This window comes from Formica exsecta, unplaced genomic scaffold (assembly GCF_003651465.1).
Source record: "Formica exsecta isolate Colony F162 unplaced genomic scaffold, ASM365146v1 scaffold30, whole genome shotgun sequence".
NCBI classification, from domain to species: Eukaryota; Metazoa; Arthropoda; class Insecta; order Hymenoptera; family Formicidae; genus Formica; species Formica exsecta.
The window spans coordinates 677,651-690,076 of NW_021850257.1; the positions used below are offsets into that span (position 1 = coordinate 677,651).

Consider the following 12,426-nt stretch of genomic DNA (forward strand, 5'->3'; position numbering starts at 1 on the left):
GACAACATATGTCAAGGTCAAAGTCATCGGTGAGGTGTAACCTAATATGCATATTTACCGGGAGTGACAAAATGATAAATCGGTGCAACATTCTGATCATATAGGTATATCATTTATTTATTTATTTAATCGATTTTCTCGCAGTATATATATATATATTTTTTTTTTCATTTTTTCATTATTTCTTCGTGTTTCCTCTTATCTATGTTTCTTTAGAGATAGCCTAACCATCTTCGAGCTTTGCGTATGAAGATATTGCATAATCACACAAAGAGTCGAACAAATGTTACGTTAGAAAATGTAAACCAGGTTAACAACTATGTACCTCGATTACATCCACTTCGTTATATTCATTTAAAATCAAGTGCAATATATAGTTTAAATCAAATGTGAACCTGAGAGATATTTCATGTGTTACGTATTGTTTATTGTTCGTCTAAAAAAAAATATATAGATTTGTCGAGTCATCGAAATTCAAAAATGCAAGTATCGCGCTACAAGACACGTAATAGTTCGATCAATGATATCGGTTACAATAAATAATATCTGTTTTTTTTACACGCGCCGCTAATATAATCAAATATCATACAAAAACAACAATAACAAACTATATCAAAAGAAAAAGGTTGAACAATCTTAAGCGAACTACAATTATGATATTCATATATATATATATATACATATACATATACATATACATATATATATATATATATATATCCAAGTAAAAAATAGAACTCGCTGAATCTCGCCCTCTGTATTCTCTCACACATTCCTTCAACGCGCTAATATTCATGTAATTAAATTTTAGAAATATATAAATATACGCAAGAGTAGGAAAAAGATGAAAAACGCGTTTCCTTGACCGTAGATATTTAATTACTTTTCCTCTTTTACTTCTTTAAATAATAAGAATAGGATTTTTAAGTTATTTTGATTGCATGATGCTTAGGTGTTTAAAAACAAGAAACGTTATTATATGGAGTTACGTCGAGAAAGGTGATGACTTTTAAACTATCCAAAGTTTATTTTTAAATTCGTGCCAATGATACATGAGAGAAAAGAAAACATTTCGAAGAAACGACTTTATATTTCAACGTTTTCCAATTTCAAATGTATATGTATCGCTATCGACAAGTCGCGAAGAGATTACCATCGATTATAAACGGAAATTAATAGATAAGGGTATCTCGCTATATAAATATTAACCAGTCATTATATGATTTTAATCATCGATAACTTTTTAAGACTAGAGATACGACTCCCCGCTTTTAATCAACAGCGGTTTTTTCTTAAGTCTAATTTGTCTAATTCTTCTTTGAAAAAGACGAGAAACGATTGCTCGATAAATAACTCGACAATAATGACTTGAGAAAACCGAAAAAGAGGATAAAACGCGCAACGCTCGTAACACGTATATATAGCCTTACAGCTGAACACACCGATAGATACACAGAAGAATAATAACATCCGCCTTAAATAACAACAGCATGCAGCATATTTTTATTCAGTAGCTTTTTTATTGTTTTAAGTATAAAGAAGTAACAAAGAGAATAATAATTTTATGATATATTACCATACATATTCTCTTTCACTCGCATTTTCTCTCTCTCTCTCTCTCTCTTATATTCAATAGATATATAATATATATTCATTCACATATTAAATATCGTGGCAAATATATAGATAAAGTTCTCGTCGTAGACAGCGACCCTGCGAAGAAGACTCCTTCTACATCCTTATTTACTGATCGGCCGTTCGCGATGCACTCCCATCGTCCCTTCCCCCTCCACCTCCCGAAGGGAAAACTTTCAGAGTACCTCGTAGAATTTCTCGCCCCGTCTTTTCGCAACGGGCGGCAAATATCAAGAGGGAAAATATCAAGCTCGCTCGGAAAGTTTTTCTCCTCGGAAAGTGTCGCCGGAGCTGAGCGAAGGCTGCTCGTTCCTTCGTATGCGTCAATCGATATTATTCAATCAACTCTTGCTTTATTTCATCATCATCGTTACATGGTTATCAAGTAAAAGGGAGAAACGCAAGTTTCGTGTTTTTTTCTTCCATGCCGAAATATATAATTTATTGACGGAAATCAGAGATTTCGTCGTGGAAGTCCTTGCTTCCCAAGCTTGAGATTGTAAACCGAAAAGGGATCGATGATTCATCCAGCTCCGCCGTGAGGTGACAATCTAGTTTTTAGAGATGAGCGATCTCTCTCACCTTTGCTCGAGACATATCCGCGACTGGACATTGCCGGAAGCAAATTTGGTACCCCCGACACATTCCGCTTCACTAGGTGGTCAGAGACGCTCTATTAGTGATTCGAAATCGTCGCAACTACACTGCACATCGCGATAACGAGAAACGCGCTCGAGGAAAGCCTGAAACCGTGCCCCCTGAGCTTCCACCAGGACGACAAGGTCCAAAATTGCTAGAAATCGTGTCGTCGGGAAGGATTTTCTATACAAGACCCTTGAAGAACTGTCTATTCTTGTGAAAGGGCCTCGCGTACAAAATGCTCTAAAGCAATTCTTATATCTCTTTTTCTTTTTCTCGATAAAGACTCTATATTTCTTAAAAAAGCGGGATTTTTCAACAAAAGTCCCCCTGTATTATATTTACTAAATTCGCTATTAAAATTTATAAAAAGTTTTCCGAATTAATAATAAAACGCGCGCGCGCGCACAGTGTACGCCACCATGATATCGTTATCAATTTTTTTTGACATTTCGCTATAATTTTATAAATATTTCCATTAGCCAATATTCGCGATAACGTGATTTATATATATATTTCTATTAGCCAACATTATCTATCGCGCTTCGCACTCCAAACTCATTTTTACGGGCTCAGATGATCTTCTCACAATTTCGTTATCCGTTGCTCGCGTCCTATACGTTAAAATCGCGTCTGTTCCGGAGAGAAACGTCAGGCAATTAGCGTGCTGGGATTTACGGCACAATAAACGAGCAAAGAGGAACGCGACGCGCGCGTCCGTGCTAATGTTTTATCGATACCGAAGCGGTTTCGGTCGACAAAGTATCGATATTACCGTTTCAATAATTACCTTCGACGCCGTAAAATCGAAGCCTCGTATTTCCGATAAAATTTCATTTCATTCCGGCACGTGAAACGAAGAGGATATCGCGATTTTTTACAGAATATTCTCTCTCTCTCTCTCTCTCTTTCTCGTTCCTACCCCCTCCAATCATTTCGATATTTCGGCAAGTTTCGATCATTGCCGCGCGGGATTAAATTTTCATCAAAATTCTACGGACACTATGTATTCCCAAACAATTGTATAAATATTATGAATTTTCATCGCTGGGCGAAATTCCGGCTTTCCCCGATGCGCTCTCTCTCTCTCTCTCTATTTTTCTCTCCCTCGCCACGCTCAACTAATAGAAAACTCGACAACATTGAACTATACTCGAGAATTATCGTCTAGACTATAAAATTCCAACAACTAAGTGGGCGCCCCCCTCTAGCCAAGAAACTAATGTGTACTAATACCAGGCGCCCTGCCCTTTTTTCACTTCGCCGACGACATTGTCCTCGGATCCTCGCCGTTCGATCTCTTTTTACCTCCACGTCGTTCGATCCATGGCCGTTTGACATTAAATTTATTCAAGCGCGAGAAATTTTGTATCGTACAAATTTTAGCCTATCTTATCATTATGCAACTTCGTTTCTCTAATTCGTTTACTAATTAAGAACTAATTACAAGTGCAAAGAATGGCCGTGTGCATCTTTTTTAGCGGAGATTTTGACAACTTTTTATTTCCTTGAGAGAAAAAAAAAAACTCTCCGCGAGAAAACCAAGTGTACATTTCTGTTTCGCATTTTTTGACAATCTCGTCGATCGAGTCAAATTACGATAGGCTCCGCTATAAAAGATCACGGGGAGAGATTTCGCGACAGTCTCGTCCCAACGATGCGACATCGAAGAAGGGCGATAGAGATCGACCGACGACTTTTCGATCCCCGGATAATCGATTCGTTCGGCAACCGCCCTCGTCCCGTGCTCGCATGAGAAACTAAGAAAGAACGTTCACGAGAAAAGTGCATACACTCTTTTTTTCTCTCTCTCTCTCTCTACATTTCTCTCACACGTAGACACGCACGTATTCAACACGAGAATCAAGAAACCCCGTTCTTCCATGAAGCGAAATTTCTTGAAACTTCTCGACGGATTTTTTACAAAAGCCCACGATTCAAGGATGAGGTGGCGAGATGCGACAACAAGTTTGTCGCTCTTTTTTTTTTTTCTTTTGATTACTTTCCAATCTCACGCTTGCCGTGCCTCCTTCGCTACGCGCGAAAAGATCTTTCGCCGAGTCGTGATAACGGCGTGTAAGTATCGCTATCGGTCGCAAAAAGAGGAGTGGTCGACCGAGATTTTTTTTTTTATCGGGCATACCACCCTCTCATTTCATCCTCATCGCGATCGAAATAAATTTTACTTCCTCAGAATCGATTAAGCGGCTATTCCGAGCCTTGCGAGATACGAGGCAATTATCTGTCATAATTAGTCAGACTCCGTTACGACTCGAATGGCGGTTAATTTACATAAGACCGATAACATCTTACGCGTCGCGCTCGGGGATAATCCGAGACCGGCAAGAACGATAAATCTTTCCTCGTGGATTCAACCCTCGACCGCGCTTGGTTTCCTCAATTGACGATTCTCGACGTAGCTAAATATTCAAAATTATCGATCGCATCGAAAATAATCGCGCGCACCGGGTTCTCCCTTATCATAATTTATAGCAAAAAGCATAGTGCCCTATAATAACCCTTTCCGACATCCGCTTGTGCTTTCACATTTTTTTTTACAGACAAGAATAAATATATATTCTTGCCTCTAAAAAAATTAAATTGCGAAAACACAAGTTAATTAGAAAAGTAGATTTAGAAAATAAATAGTAGCTTATAATTACATAGAAAATAAATTAACAGTGTCATATATATATGTAACATCGTAATAAAATTTCGTCAAATGGAAAGGGTTAAATCGTCAAAGGGTTAAACAATCGCGATCGAGGGAACCTTGAACACGCAGCTCTCTTACTTATTCGCTGTCCGTTTGATGCTCAAAAAATAATACCATCTGGTTACGCTATTGTAGTTGTTTCTGCGAGGTTACCCAAATAATCGCGTTCGAGGCCGCGCTTTCTTTGGAATTTACTATTTATTCGCTAGGTTGTATGAATAGAGACGAGAGAGTTCTTCGCATTTTTCTCTCGACGCGAACAGAGAAAAGAGATTGGTACAAAAAGACGAGGTGATATTTAAAGTATGTAATAACGAACAAAAAGCACTGACAAGCTGCAAAATACATACAGAGAGGTACAAATATAATCGAAAACAAGTAATCGTAATCTTCGGAACTGGCGTGTGTGTCGTATTAAATTAAATGTTGCGCACATGTATATGCGCATTGTGTGTCTGTGTGTATTATAATCGTGTTATTTTACAAACGTTTTGCATTTAAGCGCGGATATGCCATTTCACATAATCGTATCGATGATAATTATCTTGGCGCTATTCTCGATCAACGAAAGGACTGTCAGCAATCGATTAAGTATATCGTCGGTGTTAATTAATGCATCGCGAGGTTCTTTTGTTTCTTTTTCCCATTCTAAACGGATTTCTTTTTGTTTCTCCTCGTCGCATTCTCTCCCTCTCTCTCGCTCGATCTATCTCTCTCTCTCTCTCTCTCTCTGAATTTCTCGCCATGCGCATAACACTGTTCCGCGACTCTCTTTTGTATGCTTTCGTTATTTATATATATGTATATATAAAAATACAAAAAATAATTTACAAAATGATATTATAAGTTATATTACACGCGAGTTTTTTCGATATCAATATTTCGTCGGAGCCCCATACAAGTCGCTCGGTAAATTTCAAGAAACGCCTCATCGTCGCTTCGTGACACTGTTTAAACAAAATATAATGTAGCGGTATATATGTATATATATATAATCGATATTTATATAAGTGTATATACATATGCGTATACATGCATACATACATACATATGTGTATATATGTATATATATTCCATGTACATGCACGTATCTATCTATATATATTCACGGGCCGTGATAGAAACAGAAACAAATCCATCATTAACAGGCTAATGTAGTTATCAAACCACTGTATTATATATTAACAAAAATATATATTATATATATAATATAGTGTGTGTATTCTGTAACAATCATAGGCATGCGAAAATCATTCCAATCTTTCTCATTCTGCGTCGAGGAAAAAAGTAACTAAGGCGAACGAACGTGCCTTCACAGTTCACAGTTGTACACGCGCACACGCATACACACCCATACATGCGTATCTACACACACATAAAGTCAATCGTTCCATTCGTTCCTTTCCATTCGCACGATTTTCTTTTTTCTCTACAAATTGCGTGGATGGGGGGGGGGCTTTGGAGTAGGGGCAATTAACAGTTACATTTAGGATTCGCTTACACGTAGTGTAACGTACTTTTTTTTCTTTTTTTTTTCGACACCGAGAGTGTGACTTGGGTGGGGTACAAAAAGATTTCACAGACCTCTTCCGCCTCCTCGACGTGGCCTCGAGGAAGGGTTCGCATTTCCGCTCGGCATCGATATTTACCACGACAATTTCCCTCTTCTCCTTCCTGCCTCGTATATTATTCTTTGTTTTCTTTCGATCCTCGTGGCTCGCGGCCGAAACGGAAACGAGTAAACGCCAATCGAGGGACGCTCGCCGAGAGTCTTACGCAAGACGCCGAAGATCAAAGGACGATTGTTTTAGCCGAAATTTTTCGAGCAAAAATCATTGCATATCTGAGTTAATAATGATCTTTTCCTCCTTCAATCTTCTCCTCGCGTTTCCTCGCAAGACTTTCCGCGAGACGGCCTTCGTCGCCGTACCCTTCTCTTTCGCGCATCCTGCGCGCATTAAGTGTGTGTATGTATAATATAAATATATTATATATATGTATAGTTATGTATATTTATATACATTCAGCAAGTAGTTAAAGTATTGAAAAATATATATATAATTAATTACAAATCTAATTATCATCCTCTTGTTCATTACTTGGTAGAATAATCGATAGTTTCTTTTTTTTGGAAATCTGTGTGTGTGTGTGTGTATTGTGTAGATGTGTTCCGTGTGATATCTCGATGCGCATTCGATGATATCGAAATACGCCATCCTTTTCTTCTCCTTCATTCGGGATAATTCCAGCGGAAAATGGAAAAAGATCGATTTTTTTTTTATTTACTCGTGTCGTTCGATATCCCTCGGATGCGCGAGATCGCACGTTCTTTCGGGCTTCCCGCAAACTGCCTGTCCCATATACACTCTTCGCATATGTGTGTGTTCCACCTTTTTATAAATGTAAGAATATATATATTATATATATATTTTATGTCATATATATATATATATTGCAGAGTGTGTTTGTTTTATCGCTACTTTACACGACGTTACCACGGTTATTTGTATTATTTTTTTGCCATTTATGTAAGAGACAATATCGATCTCGCTATAGTTTATAGACACATGATACTTTAAAGAGACAGATTACTGACTTCTTTTTTATTTCTTCTTGTAAACTCTTGTGTGTACCCGAGTGACTTTGAACGAATCTGTATGTGTATGTATGTGTGTATGTGTGCGCGTATATGTATACACTTACTTATATGTGTGGCTTCTGTCTGAACTTTCCCTTTCAACGAATTAGTACATCCATTTTACGGGGTATGGAAAAAACTATGCGTAATTTTTTTTTCTCGCTTATAAAGTATTCATTACAATCGTATCGTAAACGTATAATACTATATGTTTTTTTTTGTGTATCTCAATTAGTATATGCTCTATCAGTATTAATTAGATTCGCTTAACTTTTTCCTCTCGTTCTCTCACTTTCTCTTTCTCTCTCTCTCTCTTTTTCTCACTGTTGATTCGCGCCGTTCTATTCGCGCCCAGTTGCGCATTCTATTGCGCGCGTCTCCTATGTATTTAGTATATCCCCTTTTTTTATTCCCTTAGTTTCACTTTTGTTTGTTTATTTGTTTGTTTTGAAGAGTATACATCGTGTTTGATTCTTCGCTAATCTGAGCCTCTCGTCTCAAGCCCGAGATCCATTTGATTCGCGACTTATTGCATTGTGAGTTGCCACTCTCGCTCTCTCCTCCGTCTCGTGTCCTATCCCCGTAATTTCGCACTTTGTGCTCCGTCGTCCATCTTCTCCGCCTCTTCGCTTCTCCTTCCCTCCTTCCTTTCCGTCGCCCTCGCTGGACCGTGAAATTTTCGGATCGCGCGTACACGTCGACTGTAAGCCGACGTCTTTCATATAAACGTCGTGTGTTATTCGAGTGCCGTTCAAAAGTCCGAAGGCCCGAGATTCGTTTAAAGTCTGCAAAGTTTCCGCGGACACGATGATTTCCAAAGTTTTCCGTCCGCGCGCGGATTTCTTTTCAACTGTCCTCTTCGTCGTCCGCCTGTTCGAAATGTCAGCAGAATGCGACCGTGCGCCGTCGAAACTTTCGCGATCTCGTGCCTGGAGAGAGAAAGAATTTCTCTCGCGTGCCCGGAATTTCCTCTCGCCCGCAAAGTTAGTCGCGCCCGAGATCCGGCGATGCCGAGCGAAGACCGACGGATTTTCTTCCCGATTTAATCTTCATCGTGCGAAAAAGAAAATCTGTGCCGCTCAAGAAATCAATCAAATTGTTAGAAAAATTACGAGAATAAACGCCGCGTCCGTTCGATCGCGATGGGACGACGGAAACGAGGAGTGTTCCGAGTTGAAATTTTGCTCCTATTTTCATCTTCAATTTTCTCATCCTCTGGTTTCTGGAAAATTTCGATATTTAATTTATGTAGATATTAAGCTTCTTTTTACACCTCAAATAGGTAACGAACAGTTTCCTATTCAGAGATTTAAAAAAGGAGCTTTTGGCATAATTATAGATTAAAAAATTTCAAAAGAGAGTGATCTTACTATTTAAAGTAGATGGTGGATTGAAAATTGAGATAGAAAATAGGAGAAAAATTTCGATTCAGATCCATTTCATCGCGAGATGAATTCTCTTGACGTCATCGTTTGCGAGATTCGTTGACGGAACGCGATGCGAAACTGGTCTCGATGCACAATGATACTCGAATGCGTATCTAAAAAGAAGATAAACTCGTCAGATGTCATCGAAGCGATTTTTGCATTATGATTAGTTACTTGGAAAATCGATATTAGTATTCTATGAAAGAATAATTTTTTAAGAATAATTTTAATAATTTTGTAATAACGATCACACAAAATTTTCGCGAAATCGACAGAGTAAATCATTATAAGAAATATTTATCGATAAAGAGATTTCTCATTATACAGATATCGAGTCGATCAGTAAATCTCGATACGCACCGAGACATCATATTACAATTCGATCTTTTCCAGCGGCATTTTCCCCCCTTCCTCCCCCTCCATTCATCGTCTCTATCTTACTCGCATCTTCGTCAATTTCTCTTTAACAATAGCAGGTACTAGCATAGCTACCACAGTCGTACGTATCGTTAATAGTTACAATTAAGTTTAGATATTACTAAAGGGTTCTGTCCTTTATCAGCGTCCACCCTCACGTCTACTTAGTTAATTTCGCGGTTAAAACTTGTTTCACACCCACCGGGCCCGCCCGGAGACCACCCGCCCACCATCCCCGCATTTCTTCTAAAGCTGACGTATTTATTGATTAAATCTACAACTATGTTCAACTACGCTTTGGACCAAGATGTCGTGTAAAAAAATTCTTCTTTTCTTTCTTTGAAATAACGCGGCTCCCGTAATTCGCGATCGCAAATTCTAAGGACGATGTTGTAAGTCTGTTATCTGTGTGTTTTACAGAGACTTTATATTGAAAAATGGACCTTACGAAGCACGAATCACGCCGATTTCTTGGATTGCCGCAGCGGGGAGGATCGTCCATTAACTAGGGGGATTAAGGATAATTCGCTACAAGATCTATATAAAAGTGCGCGTAAGAAAGAACGACATCACACATCTCGTCCCTGGAGATCGTGTTGTCGTAGAAATTAGTCTAAGGAGAGTAGACGCGCTGTCTAATCGGATCGGACCGGCGATCTCCGGGATTCCCTCCCCCCCTCGGGCCCGTTCTCCTCGCGTTTTGTCCCACGACCACAGGATTAAACACTTTTGAATACTTTTAGCACCTAGTGCGCGCGGCCCGCGGCTCGCGGCACCTCCGCCGCCGTTACTGTCGGCTCTCGTCAGCAAGACCGTCAATCGCGATTGTCGCAAGAAATTAAGCGCATGTTTCCCGCGGACAGTGAAAAATCCACCTCGCCAACATCCGCGAAACTCCCGCTGAATCGAGTTTCTCAAGTCGCGTATACACTGAGCGTTATTATTATTATTATCTTGGGGGGGATTACAAAGTAACTTTAAATTAGCTCCATTATCGATTCGAGGCACGATCTCGAAGCTGGATGGAATATACGGAGCCAGTGGCTCACACAAAACGCGACCCATAATTATCTTCTTTTGTACAGACGAGTTTAAAAAGGAAGACGGTTCCGATCAAGTGAAAAAGGAATTTTCATTGCAAAGTGTCACTTGAGAGAGGAGTCGTGTTTGCCATTTATATCAAAAGTTTATAGTAATAGTGAAGCTCTGATGACGTTTTGAAATAAACATTTTGTAGTAAAAGTCAATCGTGCCTGATGGAATTAAAAATTCAACTGCTAGATTAATTTACAACAAGAATATTAAAGTAGATTTTTTTTGAAATAATCATTTAACGTCATAACTGAAATGCATTAAGAGACGATCGACGCGATTCTCGCGATCAGACGAGCTCGTCGACAATAACGCGCGGCCTTTTAATTACGTAATCACCTAATTAACCTTGTGAACACTAAGCGACAACTCGTTGCTCTCGCGAGATTGTCCCCCGCCCGCCCGCTCGATCATTCTTCTTTTGGATTGGCTCTCTTTTTCGCGCTATCTTTGTACTTGATTCTTTTGTTTTTAGCACCGTAAAGCTCAGCGGGCGACTCCGTTCGGTTTGATTAAAAGGATGCTGCCACGAGGAATCAACTTTGCTGCTAAACTTAAAATCGTTTTTTTAATCCTTATTGAAGCAATTTATTTTGATCAATAAATTACGTTTCTTGCTCGTCTACAAATAATTATTTATATAAATAGAGTACTCTCTACAACGATTATACAAAATAATAACGAGAGGGAATTTCCGGATTCCAAAACACATAACGGCAAAGGGGCCGTGGTTTAACGATTCGAAGAGGTTTTCTCTGACAGCTTGGAGGGTCATCGACTCCGGATGTCAAATCGAAAGGCAATATCTCGAAAGGAAATCGATTCCCGATGGTTTTTCTGAGGACGGGCGGGGACCGGCAACGAAGTCACTCAACGTCCCTTACGAACACACCGGCTGGCTCTTTTTCTACTTCCTCCTTTGCTCCTCTTCTTCTTTCTCCTACTGCACATCACTCGCCATACACTCTCTTGCTCTCTCTCTCTCTTTCTCTCTCGTTTTCTCTCCTACATTCTACTGCATTTATTGTTGTTCCTCTTCATACTATTGTACCGTCTCGTGCGAATGAACAAGCCGTCATTTATTTTATCTAGGTTCTTCCTTTCTCTTCGAAGGTTCTACGCGAGGAAGCTACCCGCGATTCGATCTTCAGATTCGTTTACGGACGCACGCTTTACGTATTTAGTGCCTGAATAGCTTCCGCGTTGCAAACCGGAATGCATTATCCATTCGGTCTGCGCGAAACGTAAGCGACGCCTCGATGTGGAGAAAGCTTGGAAGACACCTTTGTCTTAAATCGATCTAATGTCGGATCTCGGCGACGGTTCGCTCGACACGAGTCGGGGACAAGTGTTGTTGTAGTTCCTACACCGTTTCGCGAGAACCCGTGAAGAGTGAGTGTGCATATTTTGAATATAATACATAGGCTCTACAGATATATTCATTATTCAATTCTTTCCGACTATATACCAGTGAAAAAATAAATTATTACACATTGGTAATATCTGTGTGTGGGTTAGTGTTCGCGTATATATGTGATTTCTCTCTTTTTTCCTCAATACATATGTGTCTCGCGTGTGACGTGTGATGATCTACAGTAGTGTGCCCGTATGGGTTCGTATCGTATGTATAGAATCGTTTAAGGGAAGATCGGTATGTATACATTTGCATATGCATGTGTATGTGTATGTTTATGTGTCGCGTATAACTCTATGTGTAACGCGTCGAGTGCGTCTTTACCGTCTCAGATGTCGGCGCTCGATGCGTCGTTCAAACGTCTGCCGGTACGCCATGTATGCGTATATCTTTGCGTGTATATATATATATATATATATATATATATATATATATATATATATATATA

At 39.3% G+C, this 12,426-nt stretch overlaps 1 protein-coding gene and 1 long non-coding RNA gene across 2 annotated transcripts in view; one reads left to right on the forward strand and one right to left on the reverse strand.

Annotated features, from left to right (window-relative positions):
- The first annotated feature begins 4,151 nt into the window (after window positions 1–4,151).
- LOC115237631 lies at window positions 4,152–11,590 on the forward strand. Its single transcript, XR_003884371.1, has 2 exons — window positions 4,152–6,205; window positions 7,398–11,590. It is a non-coding gene; the product is annotated as an uncharacterized LOC115237631 (long non-coding RNA).
- LOC115237627 (protein Tob1) overlaps window positions 9,096–12,426 on the reverse strand; it is a 79,963-nt gene continuing 76,632 nt past the window's right edge. Inside the window, exon 5 of the transcript XR_003884369.1 lies at window positions 9,096–9,168. The gene's annotated coding sequence lies outside the window, so the exon portion shown is untranslated. The remainder of the gene's footprint in view (window positions 9,169–12,426) is intronic.